At 38.1% G+C, this 21,227-nt stretch overlaps 1 long non-coding RNA gene across 3 annotated transcripts in view; it reads left to right on the forward strand.

Annotated features, from left to right (window-relative positions):
• The first annotated feature begins 1,587 nt into the window (after positions 1-1,587).
• LOC108703702 overlaps positions 1,588-21,227 on the forward strand; it is a 62,668-nt gene continuing 43,028 nt past the window's right edge. For 2 of the 3 annotated variants that reach the window (XR_005964996.1, XR_005964997.1), the window contains exon 1: positions 1,588-2,014. This is a non-coding gene — a long non-coding RNA (uncharacterized LOC108703702). Of the gene's footprint in view, positions 2,015-3,613; positions 3,804-21,227 lie in introns of those variants that run through there. The other variant, XR_001933485.2, reaches the window with a different exon arrangement.

The following is a 21,227-nucleotide window of genomic DNA, read 5'->3' on the forward strand; positions in this document are numbered from 1 at the left end:
GGTACACTCTTAATCAAAACAGCAACTGCCCGGGTGCTGATCAAAACCATAGTACATACATTACCAAAAGAAGTCCTTGGAGTGCAGTTCTTTTTGGTAATGTTATATATATATGTATATATATATATATATATATATATATATATATATATATATATATATTATATATATATATATATAAATATACTTGCCGTCACTGCACTCACCACTCATTAGCGTCAAGGCTGGGTGCTAACCAAAAATTTATAAAGTCCAGTAGATGAAAGCACTCACAGCTCCATTGTAAAGATAAAGTTTAAAAAGTTCCTTTATTGAACCCACATCAGATCAACGCGTTTCAACCCCCACAGGGCCGTCATCAGGATCCTGATGACGGCCCTGTGGGGGTTGAAACGCGTTGATCTGATGTGGGTTCAATAAAGGAACTTTTTAAACTTTATCTTTACAATGGAGCTGTGAGTGCTTTCATCTACTGGACTATATATATATATATATATATATACATATATATACTCTTCAGCATTTGATTGTGGTGTCTGTATCTCACTGTATACTTAGCACCTTCTTACTGAACTTATTTAATCTTTCTGCATTCTTGCCCCTCAGCTACTTCACTGCATTGCACAGAATTGCACAGCACCCTACAGCTAACTGCATTAGCACAATCTGATTGTATCCTCCAGTGCACTGGCTCAATCTCACTGCACTTTTAGTAGCTCATTGAAAAATATTTTTACATCTCCAGCATGCCACCACCATGGCACAATCTCAGTACATCTTCATGAAATCACTGCCCTGATACAACCTCATTGCATTGTACTGGCAACATCTCATCATCTGCATCCATGGCAGCTCACTGCACCAGCAAAAATCTCATTGCTCACTACTGTGGCACAATTCCAGTTTCCCCACCATGTCACGGCACTGATGCAATTTTATTGCACCCCAAAATCTCTTTACACTCATATACACCCCCCACATCTCATTACTCAATGTAATTGCATCATCAGCTGGAACAGGCAATCTCACTTCATCCTGAGTACCTGACTGCACTGGCAAAATCTCACTAGTTCACTTTTCTCCTGTGTTCTATCAAATTCTCCCTGCACTTCTATCATATTCCTAAATCACTGCACTTTCAAAACATGTGTTTAGTAGTAAGTCTGCTTCCCATGTAGGATTTCCCACACCTCCACTTGTCCGGATTTTGCATTTTTCCTTCTGATGCTCCTTGGAGCACAAAGCTTGCTCCTGGTGCCTCCTATAAGCATCCTTACTCCTTTCATTTAGGAAGCAGACCTGCTTGATGTGGACATTTTTTTCCTCTTCATCTCCTCCAGTGATCCAGCCTGGAACGTTCTGATGTCCTTGGTGTTTCTTTTCACTCCAGAACACAAAAAGGCAATAAAGAGACGAAAGGAATCAGAATCCAGAAGTCAGGTGCCTATTCATTCCTACAGTGGCATCTCCGGTGCTGCCAAGTTTAATGGAAGTTCGCACTGGTTCACTATATGGTGACTGCGTTGCAAATCTCCTATAGTTAAATGGGATCTCCTAAATTATTCCTGTTCCACTGAGAAGGGAGTTCTTAAAGGCGTGAATAAATGGCCAAACAGAGCCTGCAGTGCCCGCACAATAGATATCAAAGCTTTGTGGATTATGAATGGATCCCACTCTTTGGGTTGCTGCACACGTCTGCGCCAGCCTGGCAGGATCGGCGGAGCGCAAGTGACACCTATTTTTTGGAGCTATGAGAAAATTAGTGCGAGAGATCGAATCATTCCATCCAATATAAATTACTTATTTTATTTTTGTAACTCAGCTGCTCCTCTTTTGTCCTGCGAGAGATCGCTTCAATGCCACCCAACAGACCGACTCCTTTCAGATTCTGCCGAATGTGCCAAGTGCCCTTTCATACCCCCAAATGATCCCTCGGCCCCAGAACTGATTTCAGCAACTTCGTTCTGTTTCACCTGCCAGCAGGTCGCCAGAGGTCCGAGAGCCACACCTGCTAGTAAGTCGTCACTTATTAATTATTGTGGATGCTATTTTTACAATTAGGATCACCAATGTGTACACCATGGCCATGAACAGGCAGGGCAAATGGCTGCAGGGCGCTATTGTAAAGCAATTTGGAATGGCAGCATGGGATGGATCTGTCTTATTTACCTATCTGGCCGTCTGTCTCCACTTTGTCTGCTTTGATCTAAACACACTTTCCGTGCGAGTTGCAGTCAGCCTGTATTTGTCATCTATATATCCTTATTTTATCTGTTTTGCTATATACATTTTAATAATAGCACAGCATACTGTGAACATATTTTTTATATATTAGCTTTTAGTTAGACGTACACATTACTATATCGCGTCTTTCTTTCTTTCTTTCTTTCTTTCTTTCTTTCTTTCTTTCTTTCTTTCTTTCTTTCTCTCTCTCTCTGTAATCTATCTACCATTATCCATCACCTCTCACCTGTCTATGTGTGTGTAAGCATATGTTGGTGCCCTCCCAGAGGCACACTCGTGTATTTGTTCAGTGCTATAGAGCATGCTGGCTGTGTGCCTACCTCCCGCCTGCCCATTCAGTCTCGCCCCTATTCTTCCTGTTATTAGGAGACAAACTTCATAACAAAACGTTTACCATGCAAGACAAACAGTTGGTGGATTGTTGGGGAGCCTGGGAAAATGCCCTCATTGCAGTCCCGAGCCCACCCCATTCATTGTAAGACCCCTCTGCCTCAAGAGACCTTTCTCCCCTCAGACATCATTGTCATGCTAATAGCCCTAACTCTGAACTTGATTTTGAAATCCCCTTATTTGGGCTGAGGTTTTTTTTTTCCGTGGGAAAAAAACGATGTGAGTTTGCAGTGTGAAATTAATCAATCGGGCCTTTTTTTTTAAAAAAAAAAAAAATGGGGACACAAAGGGGGCAGCTCACCGGGTATAACTTTTTTTATTTGATAACCTCATTTGTTACAAGAAAGCAGCATGCCCCTATATAAATAAGAGCATTAAACACACACACACATACTCATTGTACAAGTAATTCCTGATCTTGCACAGTTAATAATGACTGACTGACAAATGATTCCATCTGCATGAGTTTTTTTAGGCGAATTGTATGTAAACCATCATTGTACTAATAACTAATCCATCTTGAAGTTGGTAAAGAAGATCTTATCCTGTTTCACAATGGAATAGGTGAGAAATGTCCCTATTTCGAAGGTGTCTCAAATCATTTTTCTAAGCAGCTCGATGCAGGCGCAATTCCCTACTGATCTATAACTACTATAATATATATATATATATAGATATAGATATAGATATAGATATATATATATATATATATATATATATACATAGATATATATATATTACAGCCAGGCGTTATTTGGGCTTTTGCGCCATTCTAGGCTCCTAAAGCTACTATGATAGATTAGTGTAAGCAGGTGGCCCAATTAACCTCTCGTTAAACTAATTGACATCAAGCGGCTGCTTCGTTTTACTGTATTTTCCCTGTCCCTCTGATTGTGTGACTGACTGTATAAGGTTTGATTGCATTATTGCCATATGCCCAGCTGAAGTTGTGTTGGTAAGGGAGGTGTGACTCGATGCTCCTACATCCCCAGCAGCAACCTCCCCCGCCAACAGCCCATCCATACATGCTCGTGTGAGTGACACGCTCGAGGCCACAGGCAGGATCAGCCCCACATGGGTGCCAGTCACACTTGCCGCTGCGCCTCAGTCTTTATGGGATCGCCTGCTTTCCAGGCCGAGTAGGAGAAGCGACGCTGCAATAGGACGAGGTAAGCCCGTGGGGAGAGATGCTGCACCTCATACCCAGCTCTGCCTTTGTACCGGGGTTGGCTGTGTAGTGGGCATGAAAGAGACATGAAAGAGACATGATTAACTCTCTGCTTAGGGAGGAAACAAAAGACAACGCACGGTACTGGTACACCGCATATGTATGTATGGTATGTGTATGTATGTTACAGAGGCACATGCACTAGCAGGCTCCTGGAAGTGTTAGGGATACCCTGGCGCCTTCATTGCTTCTCCTGTGCTCTCAGCTCCTGAACAGTTTGAGTCTTTAGCAGCCTGTGCCAACGACTTGGCAGAACAACCATAGTATAGGAATGGCGTCAGGAGTCTAATATGGCTTGGACAGGTGATAGTTCCTTTTTTCTTAGCTTTTTAATAAGGGGCTACTTTCTGATGGGGATACCCTTTCTCACAGGCCCCCCCCCCAATCAGCAGGTGGAACATGCTGCGATATTAACAGTCTAGTTTCATGTAGAAGTGGAACCATTTCGGTAAGACGAATATAGCAGTGCAATGGACTGTGGACTGTGTAAGGGACGCTGCCTTTGAATAGCAACTTTTTCTAAACATGTCACATTTAGTTCTTACAGACGTCGTTCGTACATTCGTGAGGTAGTCGTATGTGGCGCATCTGCAATGTATGACGTCACTGCGCTGAGAAACTGCTGGGGTTTTGCTAGGCTGACCTGAGGTGTTATATATATATATATATATACACCCAGCCGAACGCCTTTAACCCTGTCACATGTCCTGTGACTTTACATTGGTACTAAATATAGCAAACATTTTTTTAATGATTCTACAAAAATACAAAAAAAACTCGAGATCCTTTTCAATGAATGAACTTTTTAATGATATAGTTTACTGTACTGTATAAAACTATATGTTTTAGCATTAACATTGATTTCAACAATTGCTTTGTTTCCATAGAATATAAAATAAAGTTTTATTTTCATATTTGTTCTGCTACTAAAGGAACAAACCATATAAATGCTGAAAAATATAACTATAGAAACAAATACAATAACCACTTTTTATTATTTAGTTTTGGCGGCATTCAAAATGTCAAAATCTTGTGTAAAGGGGACACACACGGATACATTGTATTTTGTACATGTATGCAAACACCACCATTGTTAAGCAGCTAAATATTTATTTGATATTTAATTTTACAGGAGATTTTTTAAACTTTTAAGATTCATTTGTTGTTATTTTACTGGATTGTTCAGCCATTACTATTATGTGGTTCTGTTAGAGATATACAGAGAAGAAACAGTAGAAGGGAGGGTTTATGAATCTCACAGTGGCAAACTAATTGCCTTATTGGAAGGTAAATGCCCAGACAAGCAATGGGTGGGATTTTTGATGTCTGATTAATTTCCAGTGGTAATGGCAGTCTAATGTATATGTTAGCTTCTCTTTAGCAGTCAGCTGTTTAAAAAAAATACACCAATCTATCTATTTCACTGAGGTTTAAGAAAAGAGGAGCCCCCCCTGGTTAATTGGTGGGTGTATCATGCAGGCCGTTGAATTGTTATTTTGTTGTCCAATGCAAGTGGATTTCAAAAATGTATTTTGAGGATAAGTTGACACATGCAGCTAAAATGTAACAATTGATTGTTCCTCACCCAGAATTCACACTATATTACAGAGGTTCATGGTCGAAATGCCACTCCAAGATTCCATAGGTTGTTGAGTGCATTATAAAAGAAGTCAGTTTGGTAAAAGCTGTAAGTCATTTCTGTGCCTCCGGCATGAAGAACTGGGGAGTTTTATTATAGGATAAAAATACCTTATCAGATGAAAATGAATACAGGTATTTATGTTTTCAGGGCAGAGATCCATTTTCATAACAATTCAGCGACGCTGACTTTTAAAAAGACACTTCTTGTTAAAAAATTTTAAATAAATATTAAGCAGATTTTTTCCATATTCCTATAATCAATGAGCTAATGTTACATGGTGCTTGGGATGCTAAACTGGTTGATAAGATTCTGAATGTACTCCGTTAAGGTTTCGTTTTCGTTTTGTTGTGTATTGTTTACAACCCTCCATTGTTAACTACATTTCAAATCACTTATGCCGTCACATTTGAAATCATTGCAGAAATGTGGATGGGGCTTAAATGCTGCTGGCAGCAGAGAGGTCTTTCAATGTGGCAGTCAGCCAATTCTAGTATATATGAGTACAGTAAGGACAGAATCCAGGACACAGAAGGGCTTTGGATGCCCTATCTATATACCACCCCACAAGTCTCCACTGCCAGGGCTTTAAAAAGACAGTGGAAGTGCCCCACATTTGATACCTCCCTGCTTCCCTATTAATTTCTAACATTCAGTCCAGTGTTCATATTGACACTGGGGAACGCTTGAATTAATGCCACCCTGGCCAATAAAGTAATTCCAGGGTTTCTAAAGATGGTTGTGTCAGTAGCAGCAACAGACTTTTACGCTAATAATTAAAGGCTCATGCATTGGTGGACTGGAGAAGGTGACCTGTCCCCAATCTTTAAATGTGAGCCACATCTTAAAAGCAATTCATGAATAAACACACAATCATTAGCATATGTTTTGACACATGTTGTGCAATTGTGATGCATACAATGGCATTAAAAATGAGGGATGCACCAAATCTACTATTTGTAAATTACAGTAAAGTAGGGTTAAATAGAGCAAAAAAAAAAAGAAATACAGTTTCCTTGTTCGTGTGACAAAGTCACACGACTTTAAGGATTCCAGTTTGGTTCTGCTAGGCACTTGGATTCAGTATCCCTACTAGAAAAAATTCTGGGAAAAATTTGGAAATTCTGAGCATTGTGGGAACTGCACTTAGCACATTGCAAACCTTTTAGTTTCCTGGTGATTTGTCAGTGTGCTGATAACTTATTAATGGAATAATGGAGACTGAAATAATACTATTCAGTCAGCTGCTTAAAAATACAAACACATAAGGGACAAGGACAATCATCAAATAACCTATAGCAACCATAAGTTTGCTTTTATTATTCTAAGTGCATTACACAAAATACTGGACTATGGTAAACACAGCGGAAACCTAAAGGTCAGTGGTCCCTAGTGCAAAATCTGGGTTTGTGCACACCTTCCCAACCAAACACCCATACCCCCACATCATAACCTCCAGTTCCTTAATCTCACATCCTTAACCCACATATTTTAACTGTCTGTTGTGTGTAAAATTTTCATCTCATTCTTTTTTTCACCTTATGTCACAGCCTCATTGTAGTTACCCCATTTTCAATACTTTTCACATATTTTTTTATCTATATAACAATTGCTAGATAAAGACTGCATTTGGTTTGGTGTTTATACAGAATTTTTGCTTCTAATTTTAAAGGATGTATATTGGACTGCAGGGTAGAAATAGGGGTAGGCAGAAGGGACAGGCCTAGGGCACCACAGAGGGGTGGCACTAAGCACATATATCATCTACCTGCCTGCTCCTATCGAGGGGTTAATTAGTGGGCTCGTCTACAGCACCCTTTATATTTGGCCTGACTCTGTTGATTGTAATTTGTGTTAATCACAAAGAAAAAGGATCTACTAACAGTAATAGAAAACTGGCATGATATGTAGTATATGTAATATATATTATGTATATAAAGCCATGAATATATTTATAAATGGTACATAGTGATATAATCTGTCATAACTGGTGCTTAGTGATGGCATTTGTTACTCACTAAAACTTGATTTTTATAACAAATTATATATTCCCTGTTGTTTATGCTGTGTGTATTAGAAGTCCCCACTGTTATATGGACATGGAACTCTGTGATTTTTAATATATTTATATACAATAGCGGATGCATTATTTGCTCTCTCTCTCTCTCTCTCTCTCTCTCTCTCTCTCTCTCTCTCTCTCTCGCTCTCTCTCTCTCTCTCCTTTCTCTAAATTATATATATATATATATATATATCATATAATAAACATCATATGCTACCTTATACAATGGTTTTGGATGTAAAATAGTGCTATAGTGCTGGTGCATATGTAAATATGTGCAAATTGCTATTAAAGGCTCATACACTAATAATTTTTTGGTTGTCATCTAACTTGGGTTGTTAAATTATCAGTCGAGCTGGATAGGAAATTGAGTTGGACAACATCAGGCTTTGTATGTGGACCCTGCACTATACCCCACCCACATGATCTGAAAGTTGGTCCAAAGGCCTTAATATTTAGAACGGGTTTTGCTTTACACATGGGACCAACTTGTGGTCAGCCATTAGGCCTGCTTCTTTACAGCTAAAGAAACAAGATGTTCACATTAAAGTTTATCTCTGTGGAGTTGCATGGGATGTGCATATATGAGCTTAATCTGATTTGCAAAGTAAACTGCCTGTCATTTGTGTGTTTGATGTCTATACATTTCTGTTGTACAGCATTGCAAAATATGTTGGTGTTTTAAAATACTCTTGTATACTAACAATAAATCATTTGCTTCATTCTTTTTTATTTGAAAATCAATTATTCCTAATCCAGTAAAACAATTACGTGTTCAGTGTTTTCATTGAGGTTTTCATCTGAAGCTGGCCATAGATGTTGAGATTTTTAAAAGATCTGATCGTCATCGTGAGACCACGATTATCTCGGAACGATCATACGATCGTACGAATTGTCCATCACCTAAAAAGACCAATTTGCCAGGAAAACAAAGGGTAGCTGCCTGCTTAGCCCTGCAAACATAGATAGATTGCACTGGGACCGATAAAGATTTTTTAACCTGGCCAATCAATTTTCTGAATATGTCGGCCGAAAAATCGTTAGATGTACGATCGTTCGAATCCCACTAACTTCACGATTATTTCAAAGGACTGGTCGGACTTCAGTAAAATGGTCGTTCGGCAAGAAAAATCTTTGCATCTATGGCGTCTAACTTTCATTTGGCATTATTATAACAAAGCAATAATCTAATCTAGTGAAATATTTTATATGGTAAAACTTTAGCTGCGTGGACAACCAGAGGTATAGCTACAGGAGGCAAAAGGGCTGTGACAGTAACTGGCCTGGGGTTCTGAAGGGGGACCATAGATTCACATACTTAGCTCTTTCACATCATAGAAGAGCTAAACTGCTGCATAATGAAGAGGATTCTACATTCATGGGCAGAAAGTTATAGCAGGTAGAGGGTTTGATGTAGAAACAGGTGGGGGCACAAATGTTTGGAATGACAAGTAGGGGTCCCACACTAAATTTAGCATTCAGGTCTATGAGCATTCAGCAACTAGATTATATTCTAGTTATGTGATAGGGCAGACTGCTATTATTATTATTTATTTATGTACTGCCAACATATTTTACAGTACTAAAAATTGTTATTTAGTTATTTTTTCGATAATGGTCACTGCTGTGGTGCTTGCTCTTGCTGAGAAATTAGGACTAGACATTTTGAAAAAATGTTATTACCTACATATGACTGGTAGAGGTTTTGTCTTGTACTGGTTGGTTTTCAATATTCATGATACCAGCCTAAGTGTGTTATTGGTTCGAAATAGGGCAATTTGCACTGACCCATAGGTGAATGATCAGATAAGTACATATGCCTGTGGCAGTGACAGGTCCTTGTTTCCTTTTGGGTCATTAATTAGCACCATTAGGGTTCATTTGCAACTCAATAAATCTTTCCCTTAGTGCTTGTGTGCAGTTTTGGTTGAATGTGACCAAATGACTTGAAAAGCTGCATGTGTATTCAATATGGCAAGTTGTAAACACACATTATGATTATGATTATCATCTTCTACTTTACTATTTTTGTAAAATCTCATGAATTAGGTATCTTTTTAAAACAAGGATGCTGGCTCATAGTGCCCCTTTATTAACAGATAGACAAAAAAATAAATATAGCAGTCAGAAAGGCTGTGAGATAGAAATGCACTTAGTAGATGTAACTAGTTGTTTAAGTAATTTAAAATTAAAATTATTCTGCTGCTGATCTCAGACTGGCCTTGCTGTTTATTTTCCAGTTGTTCCAGTTTCAGCACTATGGAGAGCAACCCAGTGGTGCAAGCAGCCTGGCAGCCCTACAACTAGATGAATCCTTTTCCCTCAGTATTTGTCATCATGAATGTGATGCAATATTAAAAAATAATAATTGGACTTTAAGCAATTAAATCATAATATGTGAACCATGCTGTGAAATGTACATGTCAGCATTCCTGTACCTTGACAGGAGCTGAGTCATAGAGTTAGCTGCTTAACTGCTTGGGGAGGCTGTATTTTCCCATTGATTTATGGCCAGTATATTGTAATGTAGATTTTAACCTACTCAGAGGTACTTTAGGGGCTGCTGCCACCTGAGTCAGCAGCCCTGATGCTGCCCCCACCCCTTACCCACCAAACACTTATCTTTTTGTGTTGGAACGGGTGTAGGGGGGACATCACTAGTGCAGAGACCACAATTGCACTCTTTGCCCTACAAGAGCTGAATTTCTGTTTTAATGACAAAAATTTGGCTCTTAAAGTTACCATAGGCAGCTTTTTGCCTCCTTTGTTAACCTGCCACACACTGCTATCTGACTTTGCCTAATAGCAGGAGAAAAAAATAAAAGTAGAATAAAAATTCATAGCCCATTCTGCAGAAAACCTCATTAGCTTAGGTACTTGATTTTACATCAGATATGTCTATCTGGGAGCTGGGCACAGCCCTCAGATTGTTTTGCCCCCATCCTGCCCACGTGCTCTACACACTTGTACAAAATTATTATTTTATTATAATGTTGTGTTTGAACATTGGAAATGTTCCCACTACATGGAAATAGTTTGACAACTCTGAATCTGCAACTCAGAATCTGCCAAAAAAGATTAAAAGAAAAAAATCCCATGAAGTTTTTGAAATTCAGAATTTTGGAAGAAATTAATCAGCGGAACACGATAGTGGTTTTTTGCATTTTGTGTGGGTGTTCAATCTTTCCTTGCTTCGTTTTATAGTTCAGGCACTAGAGGGAGTATGGTAGGGCATCAGGGTGTGGAGATGGCTCTGCAAGAAAGAATTGGGAATAGTAAACTTATGGGCTTATTTATCAAAAATTGAATTTGTGAGGTTTTTTATACTTCCAATAAGCCCAAAATCTATAAAAAAAAACTTGAATGCTAGCTTATTTATGAAAAAAACCCCAAATTGAATACAATCGTGACAAAAACTCAAATGCATCGAAGTTTTCGAGTTTATTCAAAATCACCTTTTTTACCCACAATGCAGCTTGTTCCCATTCGACACCTTTTCAGTGTAATATAATCTGTTTAAGTGAATTACAAACAGGTTATAGTATGCAGTAGCTTGTCTTAATCAGAGTGTGTGCAAATGGTGCTCCTTCCAGCACACAAATGTGCACAATATTCATAATGGCATTAGTGTGCCATTCACTAGGTTCAAGCTGGTTGCATGCTAACCATGTAGAACCCTGAAATTAACACTTCCTCAAAATGAGTGTTTATTCCAGCATTCCCTTGCATCTGTGCACCCTGTATTTTACAGCTTGCACACAATTCTTCGCAGTCAGTCAAAGACAGCAGAACCAGTGCAAGTTGAAGGAGCATGCAGTTGGTGATGTTTTACTTTTTGATGATAGTCACACTGCTTCTTCTTTTATGCCTCTCCATATCTGCTTCTAGCAGATGTAATGCAGTGTGACCTGATTTCTTGTGTACACAGGTGATTACATGTGTTTAGCTGGCATGCTGTGTACATTTATCTGCTATCAGAAGTGACAACCACTCTTAGAAATATGGATCATTGATCCTGTGTGCTGTGTACGTGCAGTGATGCAAGTGACCATGAAATGTAGAGAAATTAGAACAAGACCTCTTTCTTCTTTTTGTTCATTGTCACCCAGGTAACAGCTAGAAACATACTTGTATATTCCCTTTCAATCCCTAATCTCTCCGTTTTATGTGACCTTTTTTATGACTATCCACCCAGTGGAACAGTTTCCAAGTCATTTTTGTGTGAATGGAGGAAGGGATTTCTAAAGAACTCTGGGAGCTCACAACACATGGAAGTCATCTGTTTGAATTTCCAATAGAATTATTTTGTTTGTAGTAATTTATCAAATAGGTGAGAACTAAAGTAAATTAAATCAAGAGTTAATTTTACATGTATTTCTACATTGGTAGAAGAATTTGGCTAAAGGGGTGGTTTACATAATATAAAATGCATAAAACAGGCACAAGCCATGTTATTTGTACTTTACACCCTGTCCTGCCATTAGCACCAACAGGCGTAGGTGGAGTGCATGGACCTGTGCTTCCCTCATGAATATAGTGCTGCCTGCTTTCAGCAGTGCTATATTTATGAGGAACAGTGGGTGGGATTAAGGAATCATTCTCTCACCATCTAACTTCACATGACTCAGAAGCGCAAGTTAATGGAGTGCTGGGGTTCACAGGCTGCAAAGGAGATCTGTATTTACTGGCTGTCCTATGGCAGGGGGTGCGCACAGAAAAAACTAGATGACTGGTGTGCAGGTATCAATACTGCTCTTTGAACACTCCATAAAACAAAAAAAAAAGTAAGATGCAATAAAAAAAAAAAAACACAAACAAGTGGGATAGTAACTCCATGTCTTTTTTATTATGTATCCAAGAAACAAAAAGAATTTCAGCAGAAACTAATTGGTCTCATGTTGAATACGGGAGCGAGTTTAAGACAAAGGAGTGTTTCCAGAGTAGCAACTTTCTTTGTATTATCAGTTCCTTTACAGCAGACAGGGAGGTTGCTCCTGCCCCCCCTGGTGTTAGGCTATGGTGCAGGACATCATGCTGTGAGATCATAAGGCTTATGTGGAAAACAAGACTGCTCCGTCTCAGCCACCTTAAGGGTTAGTTCACACGAGGAGACTCGGGTTAAAGTTTGGGGCAGACAAGCAGATTCGGGGAGTTTATTTGCCTGTCGACTAATCGCCTCTTCTGCGTGGTGACAATCCCCCCGAACTGCCTTCCTGCTTGAATGAAGAATCGCCTGCGCTAATACACTCACGACGCTTCGATTTCCAAAGTCGTCCGACATTTCCTCGTGAGGCAACTTTGGGCGACTTCGGAAATCGAAGCGCCACTAGTGCATTACCGCAGGCGATTCTTCATTCAAGCATACCGAAGGCAGTTCGGGGAGATTGTCGCCATGCAGAAGAGGTGATTAGTCGCCAGGCGACTAAATCTTCCCGAATCTGCTCGTCTGCCCCAACCCTTAAACTGCACATAGATGCAGTACACACATGCACATGCCTCAATGCAAAGGTTTACACTGTATAAATAAGGATTTATGGATGTTACAAAATAATTTTGCTGATATATTTTGCAAATATAATTAACACTGCATAATTTATCTTTAAAGATATTTGCTCAGCAGTTATGTATAGAACATGTATATGTACCAAACACAACGTGACCTAATTACAGAGCGGGAATATGTGCCTTTGTCCAGTCTGAAAGGATGCAGTGCAGCTGAACAGTGAGTATAAATAGGAAGCAGACGGACAGCTGCAGCAAGAAAAGTATCTAGGTACAACTGTGGTTGTGTATGTAATCACGTGTGTTATCACTGATAGATTCATGGTTTCAGTGTAGCCCAATAGGAATTAGTGCAGTAGCGGCAAAATAACACTCTCTGTGAGATTGTATGTGAGCTTTGGTATGTTGGCAAAATATAGGGGTAATTGAATAAATGTTTGCACAAGGTCTAATACCCCCCCTCCACACACACACACACACATAAGCAGGTAGGAGTTACCCATTGCAACCTTACTTCTGAATAGTTGATATGGGTTATTAGACTTAGTTTTGTGGGTTGAGAGGTTATGCTGGTAGATAAGAGTTTTACAATAAATATGGGGATATTACTTCTGTTTGCATTTGTAAATACTACATTTTTCTCTAAATGTGGTTCCACCCATGTCAGTTTTGGTTCTTCCCATGCCATATTTCAGAGCACAGTTTGGGTAAATCTTGGGCTATTTTGACTAACTAGTGTAACATTTTAGATGATATTTTCTTGATATATCCATCCTGTCCCATGTCTCAAGGAGAGGCATAAGGAATTTAACCAAATAAAAAGTAGTCAGCAGCACAACAACACTTCAATTATCAATGTAGTGCAGGTTCCCCAATGGCCACTTCCACTGGCATTTACACACAGTTCGAGATGGAACAGCACCACTTGTCCTTTGAAGAAGTGGCACTGTTCCATCTCAAACTCAGCATAAGGAATATAAACAAATATTTCTCAGATGTCTGAAATAATCCCTATGTAATTTTCAGCCTGTGGCCCCTAAGCTCTTATTACGTTTAAGATCCCAGCAACCCCTGCAAAAGTTTCCTGGATTTATTAGATGTAGTTCAGCAAAAACTGATGGACCAAGATGATAAATATGTCAGATAAGAAACAGCGAATGAATATATAATCGCTAATTTTTCGAATGACCAATTCACATTTTTAATGCCACGTGCACACTAGAGACAGGTAGTTCGACTGTCACTCGCTCCTGATGTCGGTGCATGAAAATTCCTCTTTGGTGGCTTTTAGTGTCTTTGCCGTCAGATCTCTAGTTTTGCTGCTCAAACTCTGTGGGGCAGATTTATTAAGGTTTGAATAGTAAATTCTAATTCGAATTGTATTTTTGGTCAAAACTCACAAATTCGAATTTTGAATAATCCAAGCTCAATTTGAATTTGAAATTCAAGATTTATCAAACCTTGCCCCTGGGAACAATTCAAATTCGTCTATTCGCCACCTCAAACCTGCCGACTTCATTTGAAGATGTTAATAGCCTTCCTGACATTCGAGTTTTTTCTGAAACAAAACTCGATTTGAGTTTATTCGAATTCAAATGAAATTCAATTTGAGTTTTCAAGTCGGTAATATTCGTTTGAGTTTTAGACTTTTGAATTTTTTCTTAAATAACCTCCCATTCAAATTTCAAGTATATTCAAATTCATTAGAGTTTAAAAAAATTCACATGAATTCGAAAAACCGACCTTTGATAAATGTGCCTCCCCGTGTCCTATATGCACACCTTGTAACTTCTCCTGTGAGTACAGTGGGACTGGAGCGGGCTAACATGAAAGCCTGTACGTAAAATAATATTGTCAACATTTGCCTGTTGCATAATTTTTATGTTGGACATGGTGTGTGCAACCACAAACTTCATCTGTATTTTAGTAATTACTGTTAGTACAAATGTGGAATATAGACAGCCGGGGTCACCCCTCCTGTGCTCTGCTCTGTGGTTAACAATGGAACACAGAGGTCAGCTGCACAGGCAGATCTATAACACCACATGCAGCTGCGTTTCTGCCAGCCTAGGATGGTTTAAACATGGCAAAAATTACATAGGTAGAAGCTAAAGCACCAGCCTATGAAGGAGCAGAAAGTATCATGCTTCACTTTCAAAATTTAGCAAATAATTTACTCGGTATGTTCAGTATGAACAATAGATCCTACAATTTATTTAGTTTAGTTGCAGGGAGTCTCAGCTAAGGGAAAATTATACAGTACCAACATAGTACGGATTTTCTGGTCAAAACACGTTTCCAGATTTACAGCAACAAAAGGAGAGTTTGGAACAAGTTTAAAGAAGAGGTATAAGGGAAACAGACTCTACCACTACTGTGGGGCATTGACTAATTATCAGTTTCAATAAAATGTTGCACCTATTAAAGGGATACTGTCATGGGAAAACATGTTTTTTTTCAAATGCATTCATTAATAGTGCTACTTCAGGTGACTTTTGCACTCAACAGAGAAAACTGATTTTTTTAAATTTAATTTTGAAATCTGACATGGGGCGAGATATATTGTCGGTTTCCCAGGTACTTTTTTTGCACCCAATAGTAAAAATCCAAGTCCCACTGAGACTCCTTCAGTTACATTGAGTAGGAGAAACAATAGCCTGTCAAAAAGCAGTTCCATAGTGGCTCTTTCTGAAAGTACATGACCAGGCAAAATGATCTGATATGGCTGTCTACACAACAAAATCACAACTAAAAAATATATTTGTTGGTTCTGGAATTAAAATATATATGTTAGGATGAATTATTTGCAGTGTAGGTCTAATTTAAAAATAAATAATACACCATAAAAATTATGACAAAATCCCTTTAAATTTAATTATATCAGTGACCCCACCCCCAAGTAACACTTAATAATGAGAGGTGGATGCACATGCATTGAGGAATACCGAGAGAAATTCAATTGAAATGCATAAACATTCCAAAATTGTAAGGGAAAAATTGCAAAGAATCATCTCTTTTGAGCTGTCCAATGTCAGAGGCAAACTTCCGTAGAATCTTAAGTATTTATTGTGTATTATACTTTGTGTATTATACATTGTGTATTATACTTTGGTTTCCAGTGTTGCAATTAGGAAGAAATAACAAATAAATCATCTTAATATCTTCTTTCAAGCAAATCTGTGTTGCAGGTCATCCCATCAGGGTGCAACTCTCCGGAGAGTATCTGTGGAGACAGCACACAGATCTCAGGAGAGAGAGAAAGAGATCTTTGGTCTAATCCTGTGGTACAAAGAGCCCCCTTCTCAGTAAAGAGTGGAATATATAACATAATACAGAATCCCCACTGATTGGAGACATCTGTGCATTCGAAAAGATGTTGCATTGATAATAGTTAATCACGGGAGTTTCCTTAACTTGTCTAAGACAGGAATGCCTCCTTACTAGAACTAATTCTTTATTTGGGCAATGACACATCATGCATACATTCAACTGAGCAACATGTTTATGCGCATAATCATATCTGTGCGTCCTTGCATTCCATTGCATTTAAAAGTATGGAGAAACGTCAGGTCTATTTTCTTCCTTTGAAAATGATTTTACATATATCAGTTTTCAAAAAGCATAACAGCTTGGAATAGTGCATGCAAATAAAACATATAGATGTGCATGGGAGGGGATGGATTTTCCCATTCATTCATCAAGGGGATGTAAATAGTGCTAATAACATACTTTTTTGGAGGAATGACCTCTTGCCTGTGTATAGGTTACTCAGCTCAGAATGGGGCCTATTCATCAATGTTGCCCCCAGCGATGCATTATTTCCAAAACCTCTTTTCAATCCAAGACTTTCCCATCTCCCCCCCCAAAAAAAGAAAGGGAGCGAGAAGGGCATTCCCATCTTGATCTCCAAGCCAAGGTCTTACTAACTTGAAGGAGATGTTCCCAGATTGGCTATTCTCTCTTCCTTGAACTAATGCATACACAACAAGAGGGGAGGAATGTGTGGTAGTGCTAAAGGGTGTGGGGGGTAGGGGGTGGAGTTATCGTTTCCCAGCGTCATTCTGGTTTCCCAAATGAAGCTACATTCATGGGATTGCATCTTCCTTTCTCTCATCTACTAGAGCTATGAATTCAGCCTTCACTTCTGCCATCAAATCCACAAGGTACTTCACTAATGTTTTTACTGTTATCTTTTTCCTGTATTGATTTCATCTGATCTAACCTGTATTTAGTGAAGAATTGCAACTTTATACTGGTGTTTTTAATCTTTTTAATGTATAACACTTTTCTAACTTTCCAATTTACCTTTCACATAAAAATATTACAGATAATATTTTAACGGAAAGGCTTCTGTTATATTCATTTTAATGTAGGCAATATAACTGATTAGGCACCAGGATAATACAAATGAAATCAGTATCTAAACTTTTGTTTTGAAACTTTACAATTGTAAAATAGAAATATTGAAATATTGTGATATATGTGTAATAAAAGTAGGCCAATGTGCTGTTAATCATAGAGCAGAATACAGTGAAATTACATAGTCCTACATTTATAATAGAATAAATACATGGATACCTTTTAAAAGATCATATATATATATATAATTTACCTTGATCAGGAATTTATTTATGCATTCATTTAAGCATACCGAATTCTTCTGCTGGAAATATTCTGGATTGCCATTGCTTAACTGGAGATCAGTGTGAACAAGTGCAGGGAAAGTTTTTTAAAAAGGGGACCAATTCAGTTAGCTGTATCCAGAGTTAAAATGCCCTTTATTAATGTAATGCTTAAACCTTTAATTATTTTTATTAGCAAAATCTTTTGCAATGGTCTGTTTGTAATATGAATTTCAATATAAAAGGGATGGCGAGGTAAATGGGAGGGGTCCTATCCTTTGCCTTGACTGAGCTGTTAAGCACCAGCTTTCTTACTGCTTAGAAATTTGAAGAGTATCGTGCCTCTTGCAAAATTCGAAATTGTTTTAAAGCAGATATTTTCATTATTTGGAAAAATTTCCGTGGAAAATTCCTTCTCATCACTCGTGAGGAAGTTTACACAGTGAACCTACACAGTTAATTGATGAAAACGACTATTCTGCATTACACATATCAAGTATATCTTATCTGGAAATGTTACATCTAAAAAGCTCCACATTCAAGGAAGGCCACTTCCATAGAATCCATTCTATGTAAATAATTCAGTTTTTTTAATTATTTCCATTTTCTCTATAATAATAAACCAATACTTTGTACTTGATGGTGATTAAGCTGCATAAATCCATATTAGTGGCAAAACAATCCTAAGTTTTTTTCAGTTTTTTTAGTATAAGGTATGGTGAACCGCTTATGCAAAAAAAAAATCCAGGTCCCAAACATACCAAATAATGAACCCCATAACCAGTAACATTATCAGCCCTGGCGGGGCCAGGGTACAGGATTTACAGCCAGACCCCCTCCCCCCAGGTGCAATCTTCTTTACATATTTGCACATGAGTGAGGCTCCGAAGGGGCCCAAGGAGGTATGGGCCCTGGTGCATCCACTGTAGTTCTGCCACTGCCCATCACTGTACTACATATTAATTTACCTTGCATGTGTGTTTTCAGTACATTAATTTAGATGCATTCTAAGTCTAAGATTTGGGATTTTTATCAGTCCTCCCCAAAAGCCTCTGCCAAATACCAAATTCAGTATGAGCCCTGATTTGCAAATGAAAATCTCATGTTTTATGCTGTCCAAAGCTTTAAATTATTATTCATGGCTTTAGTACTGTGGTCATTTAAAAGGAGAGACAACTAAAATGATAGGTACATGGTCAGGTAATGCAAATCTGTAATTATATATACATTTAAAATTCATGAGGGATTCTATCCTTTGGATTTTTAACGTGGAAAGTGCTCCTGGGATTAGATTATACAATACATTCACTTGCTCCTCCTTGCCTCTATCACAGAAAGCTGAGAGTACACCTAAAGTGTCTTTGTGCTGTGCCATTGGCACTCGCATATAACTCTAACATTCCATCCAAGGGTGTCAGTGGGATCAAGGTCTAATTAGACAGGTTGGGTTAATTCGTATAAGTATAAGTACAAAATCCACATGTGGGCTTCATGAAGATCAAGTTGTTAGGCACAAGCTTCTAATGTCCCAAACTGCTTTATACAGCTGATATCAGACCTAGTCACCTGTTCCTCATGGTCATGGATCAGTGGCCTCCAGTAGCATTTCAATATTTGCTAAACATGTTTTTTCTATTATGCCTACTCTTTTTTTTTTAAGGTAGATTTAGAATCTGCAGAATTCTTAGAGCTAGTATAAAATGGAAGGGAACAGGGGTATGGCTATGTTACAGGAACACAATTCACTATGACTTCTTTCTAATTTATTATCTTTTTTTACACAAGTACGAACTTATTCATAGTGTATTCTGCACAGAAAGGTATATTTTTCTACAAGTCTTTGTGTTTGGAATAAGTGTAAATGAAATCAAACAGATTTGAAAATCCACAGATTTTAGCCAAATAATACGCTCCAGAGGTCAAGTTGATAATATTACGCTTGCTTGGTTTAACTGAGCAACAGTTTTTGACCCATGTGTCTCTAAGATTGGAGAATACAGTTGCTTTATTCAGCAAGTAAGATCACACTAAAATTGTTTTGTTTTGTGTTTTATTATACTGATCTGTATAATATGGCTCTTTAAGTGAAATATTTCTGACCATAATGGGTGCTTTGTGATGCCATCTCAATTCACAATGAACATGAGGAGCTATTTCTGCATTTCATTTCTAATTTTCAAAAGAGCAAACAAATTCATGTCTCCTGCCTATCTCAGCCATGCACTCTGTTCAAGTTAAACATACCATCCATTGAAGTGCTGCATTCTAACACTAGAGAGCTTAGGACATGATGGACGTAAGTGCTATCCCTGCCCAATGTATAATGTTAAATATATTGTGGCTGATTTACTAGCAAACTGCACCCTTCTATGGCACTGGAACCACACTCTCGGTTATATGGCTTCTGGTCATGATGGATTCACAGCATACCAGTCACCTTGCTAACATATTCTCCTTATCCATGTAAACATTTCCAGCAGCCATACATGAGTAGTGATTAATTGACTATATATAAAAATTAAATAATATTGATCAGTTATATATACTAAAACAGTACTTACCATGTCTGAGATACTTTTGGTTCATTTATTGTTTAAGCTAATTCCAAAAATATTTGTGACTGGTTTACTGCACAGGGTGCTATTTTATATAGTACTGGAACAATGTATAATACACAAAAGCCATGAATATCTCGTAAATTATATCCTTATAAACGGTGAGTTCTGATGTCATCAGTTATAAACGGTGAGTTCTGATGTCATTTCTGTCACATAACTCACTGAAACTTGTGTATTATAATAAATAAAGTACCCCCAGTTGCAAAATATGAGGATATTAGAAGTTACGTCGGAGTTCCATAACCTGTATAAAAACACTCGGCCTTCGGCCTCGTGTTTTTATATGGTCATGAAACTCCTCGGTAACTTGTAATATCCTTATATTTTACAAGAGGGGGTACTTTATTCACTATATAATTTTGCTTCAGTTTAGGAAGTAAATCAATTCTGCATATAATTTAGGCTCCCTGGACATAATAACCCATGTCAATGCCAGTATTATGACTAGGACATTAGAACATTTACGTCATTTTATGACATTTCCCTTATAACTTTTTAAATGTGCTGAGAATTCATCTCAAGTTTTTGTTTTGTGATCAGAATGCATGCTTTCAAGAATACGTGTAAAAAATTGAGTGTCTGTTTTGGGCAATGAATACACAGTTTTCTGCAGAACTTTGATCAAATTGATGCAGTCAAATTGATAGACTATTTGGATCAATTAGATGAGTATCTAATTACCTAAGCCTTCCAAGCTTTAAACCACAAAAAAAAGAATGATTGCTCTGTTTGATCACACACCTTAGTAATAATGGAAAACTTATTTCAAGAAGATATGATCAATATTATTGATAAACTATTCAGGATACCATACCTTGTGTAATTGGTATGGGTAAGAGCTCAATGTCTCTTGTTGGGGTCAAGGGTCGAGGATATCTGTTATTTGGAATTATCAATCATAGGGAGTGATGGACCAGTGACC

The sequence above is a fragment of the Xenopus laevis genome, chromosome 1S, assembly GCF_017654675.1.
Source record: "Xenopus laevis strain J_2021 chromosome 1S, Xenopus_laevis_v10.1, whole genome shotgun sequence".
NCBI classification, from domain to species: domain Eukaryota; kingdom Metazoa; phylum Chordata; class Amphibia; order Anura; family Pipidae; genus Xenopus; species Xenopus laevis.